The sequence below is a fragment of the Atta colombica genome, unplaced genomic scaffold (genome assembly GCF_001594045.1).
Source record: "Atta colombica isolate Treedump-2 unplaced genomic scaffold, Acol1.0 scaffold107, whole genome shotgun sequence".
Classification (NCBI taxonomy): domain Eukaryota; kingdom Metazoa; phylum Arthropoda; class Insecta; order Hymenoptera; family Formicidae; genus Atta; species Atta colombica.
Window position 1 is genome coordinate 4,591,823 of NW_017259192.1, and position 7,366 is coordinate 4,599,188.

Below are 7,366 nucleotides of genomic sequence, written 5' to 3' on the forward strand. Positions count from 1 at the left end.
AATTTTTCGAATGGATTTTATCATTAGATCTCAGATTTATTATTTGAAATATTGACTGTCGGCTACCGCATTGGTATTTGTTACCACCAAAGACAGCGCTTCCTCTATCGTACGAAAAGAATCAATCCCGCGGCAGAATCGAGCGATCGGTTTCCTGCCTTCCGCATGGAGCCGTGTTCGGCTTCGTGACTGAACCTATACGATGATATCGTACGTGCCAGTTTGAAAATTATCGGCGCGGCGCTATCGCGGGTATCATTTTCCCTGGTGATATGTATCGAGCAGCGGCACGTCGAGACGGTTAGAAATTATAGAAGTTCGGCGCCGCATCGGGCACCTCATCGATTACGCGCGCTGCCATTGGCTTGGGAGCACGAGGAAACGTTCGTGCCAGAAGACGAGGCCCCAAAGGCGAGAGGTATAAAATCAGTCTGATGGAACATTATCATCAGTAAAAGAAAAAAGAAAAAGAGAGAAAAAATAGAAAAAAAGAACTCGCGCCACGGAATGACGAGGTGCGAATTCGCCTTATGGCGGCGATCATATCGGCGCATAACGACGTCGGACTATCTAGCCGGCAGGCTTCGATTTCAAATTGGAATTCGAATTGCAAATGCTTCCGTTGGAAAAGTACTTTGAACCTATTGTCGGAGAGGGATGATAGAAGGGGATGCACGCGGCGTGGCACAGAAGCGTTCAACTGTACACCGCGATTGATCAAAGTGCTCGTTTGGAAATGACGCGCGGCAGCAATCCCTCTCTCGCTTTATTTACTTAATATTGATCGGCAAAAGTTTCGATCGAGCGAGCTGGATCGAGCGCATGGCTCACTTGTCGCTTGTGCATAATCGATCACTACCGATGACCTGTGTAAATCTCTCTAGCAACTATTTACAGCTTTCACTTTACGTGTAATGTTGTTATATTGCTTCCTCGAGAGACTGTTATATTTGTCTTCAATCCAGAGTCCCTAATCCCGACACAAGTTACATCCATTATGTAGCGATTATGTTCCCAATGAACCAAAGCATGCGAACGTTAACATGTTCTCTACATTTTTTATTTATTTTTATATATGCTGTTCACTTAATTACCTATATATATCTATCTATAATTACATATGTATATATTATCTATTTACATGACCGTATAAAAACATTTCTTTTCACAACACCATTATGCGGTATCGTTTTAAATTACAAAGTATTATACTCGTTTAGGACTATGATGAAAAGTTTTAATTAGAGTTCCTGTCTGGTATAATTATGACTCGAAATTACAGCACGTAATATACGAGTGCGGAACACCTTACTTTCCTGTTGAAGGGGCTGTCCAAGATATTGCACTCTATCGCACTGTTGAGTACTAGGAGCTAGTAATTATCTCTTTTGAATGACGCACTCGCCGCGGCGTTTTACACGCGGGGAATCCATCATTGGATTTTTATATCGCGTGGCACCTTCTTCATCGCGGTGCGAGCGCGATGTCGACTCTCTTGAATATTCCACTCTCTATCGTCTCTCTCGCTTTACGTATTCTCATAATTTTGCGCGTATGCGTAATCCCAAATGAGCTCGACGGAAATCGTATTCGAGAACACGGGGCTCCCGCGGGTGTAGACGCGCCGTGAGGCCAAGTCCGTTAGTTTCACGTGTCGTTACGGTTTATAAGCATAGGATGCGTTCGTCGTTGCGCGTCTTCGCGGCGTGAGAGCGGGTTCAATGCACCCGGCTGGGTACTGGATAGTATAGGAACGAACCGGGGCGCCTCGACATCCATCCTCCGCGTCCAGGGATATCTCTGCGGCAGACGGCTGTGATGGAAGGCGCGGGACGAACCGGCGGGATATCGACTTACGATTTGACACGGACTAGGTACCTGTCACCGTTAAGTCCACGGAAAGAGAGATTTCGATCGTTCACCGCAAAGAGACCGTTCTCTCTGTCTCCCTTCCATTTCCTTCTCCTCTTCCTTTCTTTCCGTAGGAATTTGATCACGGCGGCCTTTAAACGAAACATTCGTCTCGATTATCTCCGCTCTAAGCTCGCCGCTTGAAAAGGATACGCTATACGAATACGATTCTGCGTCAGGCTACGCCGAGCGTGTAGCTGGAATTTCGTTTTAGTTGTATTCGTTTAACACGAATAATTCGAATAAAAGCGACATCGTGAGAATCGCACAGTGGCTAATGATTTCAATTAACGCTTCGGCGCGGGCGCCACGGTATATACGATATTTGTTTCTCGCAAGAATGCGGCTATGATGTTAAAACTATCGAGATTATAATTACATAACGTGGAATTAATTTTGTAATGAAACTTCGTACGAGCGTGCGAGCGCTTCGCTATCGCGTGCAGTTACTTATATTGGATTGTCTATTCAATCAATGCGAATAATGATGCACGAAGCAAAAAATCGCTGATGTGAAACAATATGATTACATCGATTTTTCGAGACGAGTTTAAAATCGATATGGTTTAAGATAGAACTAGAACTATCAGAGTCTAGTCATTCCTCCATCCTCTTTTGTAATTGGCGTGCCCACAATGGCAGTACCAATCGAGAACGCATACATTCATATTTCATCAATTGAGAGCAAACACACATTTTGGACACGCACGCCATTTTTAGGACATGGCCAGACTTTGGTAGTTCTAGGGATTCTAGTTGAAGGTATCGCACGTTACTCGCTGAGACCAAAAAGTAGATTACAAGACAAGTAATATGATTGCTTTATAAGGTTTTGGAGAATCGCCCGTTTCTATTATTTAGTACAAAGCACCCTGCTGTCACGCTGGTTTTTATTTCAAAGCACCGCTCAATGCACCGTCCTATATTGAAATCTTTATCGTGACGCTGGGCACGGACTGTTTTATAAGAAAATACATCGTGGCGAAAGCAATTTCAGTTGGACAAACATTGTGCCATTCTGCGACGGCGTTGCGAATGAAAACGACGCAAAATGATATGCTAATAAGATATTCCTTCTCTTACTATCTCACGTAGGCGTGACAATCATGATTGCCGTTTGTCCTGCGATGTCTCCCTTTTTTCCCAGTCGAGTGATCGCAACCAATTAACGAGGGGCTGCATTATCGGTATACGCTCGGAGAGCGTCCCTTCTAATCGATCACGCGGAGAGAAAAATGCGTCGATAAAATGGTAGTAACGCGATCCATCGTTCAGACGCGAGATATAAGACATGGCTCTCACCGCCATGGCATTGCTTTACGATTCGATCGGGGCAATTTGTAAAATTTATAGTCTCGGGGGCCGCGTAATGGCATGAAGCGCCGCGTTAACGAAGCTCGATGACGACACACCGAACAACATGCATATCTTGTGTTGTGCATATGTAGGTGTGGGGGACCGTCACATCGATATTATTGTTAATTATAATTTGGATCGTAACTAGTTGTATGCATCGTGTGGACGACAATCATTTCCAATGGTAGCAGTCTTTTCTGTTGCTGTCGCCATCACTATAACCTTTGCTGTCACTATCATTATCACTTGTGCTCCCGTTTGCAATCGCTTTCTTCTTTCCGTCGTTATCTCAGATAGTGAGTTCCACCACTATCTGAATTCGAGGGGGGTCAGCCGCGATAAATGAGATCGCATGATGACGATGCGCCTTACCCATTCGTCGCCATCGCATCGCAGAGAGACAGAAAGAGAGAGAAGGACGAGAGAGAAACATGGTGCGACGGGTAAGTCGGCAGGAATGAGATGGACCAGGGAAAATAGACGAAAAGGAGACAAATTGAAAGGGAAGTACTGAGACACGCAGAAAAGGGGTAAGGAAGAGGAGAAGAAGGAGAAAATACAACGAGGGAAACAGAAACGATAGAAATGCTGAGGGAGAGACGAAGAGCAGGGACAGGGAGGACAACGACACAGGGCCGAGAGGCGGATAGCCGTGTATAATGCATAAGAGAAGCGGGGAAAGAGTAACGAACTGGCAAGGTCGAGCGTGGTAGGCCAATGTCTCGTCCTCGTACTACGAGGTGAACCAGCGCTGCAACTACCTCGTAGTTACCTCGCTGCCTCTGCAATAGTGTGCATCGGCCGTTGCGGCCGCCTCCGTTGCTGTTGCAGCTGCAACGGTGCAGCAGCGGCGGTGTCGGCGGGACGAGAGGGGATGCGACCGTGCCTGCAGCATTGCAAGGCCGCACCGCAACCGCGAGAAACCGGCCAGAAGAAGAGGAAGTGCCGGAGTGGGAGTGACGGAGCGCGAGATGAAAACGCGAGGAGCGAGTGAGAAACCTTCGTCAGGATAGGAAGGACCGCACAGAGCGCGAAAGGCAGAGAGGAGCGCGATGTAAAGAGATGAAAGAGACAGAGGAAGGAGGAAGTGTGTATTCGGACACGTCACACTGCCTTTGTTGCGCCTAGCAGAAGCGGAATGCGTAAATCACCGACCCCGGCCATCTTTTTCTCCTATTACATAACTAATTCGAGCCTATAGCACTCGTGCGAACTGTAGTTTGTTTATATTCAATTTCTCTTGCTTTTTGAAAGAGAAAGATAGAGAGAGAGAAAGATCAGTGTACCATTACTAAAAAACAGTAAACATTTGCTGATGATTATATCAGTTATAAGTGTAGCATTGAAATCACTGATTCACTTTTAGAGATTGAGAGAAAGAATACATTTAGATTTATGAAATTGGTTTATAATTAATTCATTTTAAGATTGGCTCTCGTGACTTTTGCATTTCTACGAATGAATCCCAGTGATTCGCTACGGAAGAAGTGCAGTAATAGTATTCTTGAGATTAATGATTATAAATACGGATATGTACGTCACTTTGAAGTCAGAGGACTCCATGGAAGACTAACGGTAATGACGTTCAGGTTCTTCTACCTATTCTCTCCCCAATATCTTTTTCGAATCATCGAAGCGGAAGCTCTATGAGCTCATTGTTCTCGGTTGAGAGGCGAGATAAAACTTACGTGGCAAAGAGTGGGCGAGAGTGTCTCTAATCAAGTCGGGAGATACGTGTGTGGAATCCTACCACCGTTCGCTATAGCACTTTAATGCTTTTTTTTTATTATTTTGCTTCGTGGTAAGCGGAAGCTAGCTTTTCCCCCGCAGATGTAAAGTGATAGCTGAAATAGAACATTTGCCACAGGCATATCTCGCTTCCATTGCGTAATACGGTGAAGTGCCGATTGTTTCTGACGATTGCATAAATTTTGATATTTGACACAGAATCGACCGGATGGTTTACTGTGGGAATATGATTCCGCGTTAAACTCGTGGATTCTGATGTATCGCAGTGACGCGAACAAATTTGCTCGTGGTGCCGCGCGACTGGCTTCACCGGGAACTGATTCACATACGTTGCGCTCCGCCTGAATTTCATCTCCGAGCAACGCCAAGAGCACCTTAATATCATGTTAATAAGAAGCGCATGTGGAAAACAGGTTACGAGGAGCGCTCTAATCTCGTTTGTCCATAGTTTTGCTACGTCGAGCTGTGCTAAGTTCTGACGTGAACGTTTGCAGTGAACGCACGGCGCAGCGATAAGATGACTTTTCAACGAGTCGCTCACTGCGACTCCACGCGCACGATGCACATACCGTCGGCAGTCGCGTGTAATATTATGCAATTCATTTGGTGGGTCGCATACAAGTGCGAGCAGCTCCTTGGACGTGCTCGAACGCGCTGAAGAAGGTGGGCTGATAAAGATAGGCAGAAAATAAAAGGAAGGCACGAAGCCGAAGCTTCTATCTATCGACTTTTACTTGGAATAGGAGGATATGTTTACTCCTACTCTCTCTACGTATCCGCTCATAGTTGAAGTCCTCTTCTTGTCACTTTCTTCTTTCCATTTCTTCCTTTCGGATTCTGCTTCGTGGCTCTACACACTTGACATCATTCGCTACACGTCCCCGCTAACTCGAAATTACCTAACATTGATACATGCGAAGTTGCTTTACACGACGCATGTAATAACACTTACGTATCGTTAATTTTCCAAACAACGACTCATAACGAATTTCGGGGAAAAATACTCTTGAATCTAAGGTTGTCATATCAAAAATTTCAAAATTACAACTTGCTTAGAGGCCAAAAACTCCGAACATGTCACTTGCAATCCCGGATGCATATAAAAATACGTGTAGGTTACAATTGATCGAATAATTATTATTTTACATCTACTTATTTATTAATGATATTAATTTAATATAATAAGAAATTTAATATATAATAAAAAATTGATCAATTATAGAATTGATTGTGATTGATCAGTTTTTTACAATTTAAAGATTATTGTACTTTTTGTGAATGAGAACTAATATAGAATATCGCGAAAAGAGTCAAGCAAAATATTCAAAAGATTTGTGAAATTATAATTAATATCCGAACGCCTTACAATATTAAATTCAAATTATATTTATGTCAAATTTTACCCACAATTTGAGTTATTTTTTATCATTTCTAGATCACCACTATTCCTATTCAATGTGTCGTTAATTTGATTAAAACAATGGAATTAAACATTTTAGCTCAATAAAGTGTATTAAATTTGACTCAAATTTAGTATATTAAATATGTTAATATGCACAATATTTATTTTGGAACTAATCACAGAAATGAATTAATTTACATTTTGAAATACACAATAAATAGAAGGTAAAAATTTCATTTAACTTAAAAGATTGTTCCTTTCATATAAAAAAGAAAACGGTGTCCAGAAAAAAGAGAACAGATGGAGAAGAGAACGTAACTCTACTCAGGACTCGTTATCGTCGAAAAGCGTACCTTGGTCTTGGATCATTGCACCTCTCGATATTTTTGTTTTTTAACGTTGCAATACTGGTCGGCGCGTATCTCGCGCTATCGACCTCAACCATCGATATCTCCTGACGATACTCATCTCGGCACGCGGAGTAAGGAAGCGTCCGTTCGTATAATTCATTATTTGGAATCAAGGGGAGGAAAGGGGATAGTCGCAGGGACGGGTTCATTAAGGCTGGGACGCGCGTCGCGCTCGGTTTAATCGGATGAGCATTGGATCGCGATTGACATGAGGGAGGAGGATGCGGCGCGGCATGGAGTAGGTCCGACGTGATGTCGGATAAATACGCGATCGGCATAAAGCGAGAATGGTGCATAATGGCTCAGCGCCGCGTCTGTCTTAACGAACCGCCCTGTCGATTGTCCCGTTGCCTTTTATGTTCGTAGAGCGCGATCAGAATGCGTTAAATATAGATTGCGTTTGAATTGTTTACGTGTATGTAAATCGCGCTGAGCCTAGCGTTTCTAAATGCGCTACGAGAATAATTATCATGGTTGGTGTTTTGAGGAGAGAGAGAGAGAGAGAGAGAGAGAGAGAGAGAGAGAGAGAGAGAGAGAG

At 43.6% G+C, this 7,366-nt stretch overlaps 1 protein-coding gene and 1 long non-coding RNA gene across 2 annotated transcripts in view; one reads left to right on the top strand and one right to left on the bottom strand.

Moving 5' to 3' along the window:
* LOC108692850 overlaps positions 1 to 5,089 on the bottom strand; it is a 14,923-nt gene extending 9,834 nt beyond the window's left edge. The window contains exons 1-2 of the long non-coding RNA XR_001932008.1: positions 2,718 to 5,089; positions 1,398 to 1,400 (exon numbers count right to left, since the gene is read on the bottom strand). This is a non-coding gene — a long non-coding RNA (uncharacterized LOC108692850). The remainder of the gene's footprint in view (positions 1 to 1,397; positions 1,401 to 2,717) is intronic.
* The window catches only part of LOC108692839 (autophagy-related protein 16-1), a 389,033-nt gene that overhangs the window by 134,875 nt on the left and 246,792 nt on the right, over positions 1 to 7,366 (top strand). The gene's annotated exons all lie outside the window — the stretch shown is intronic.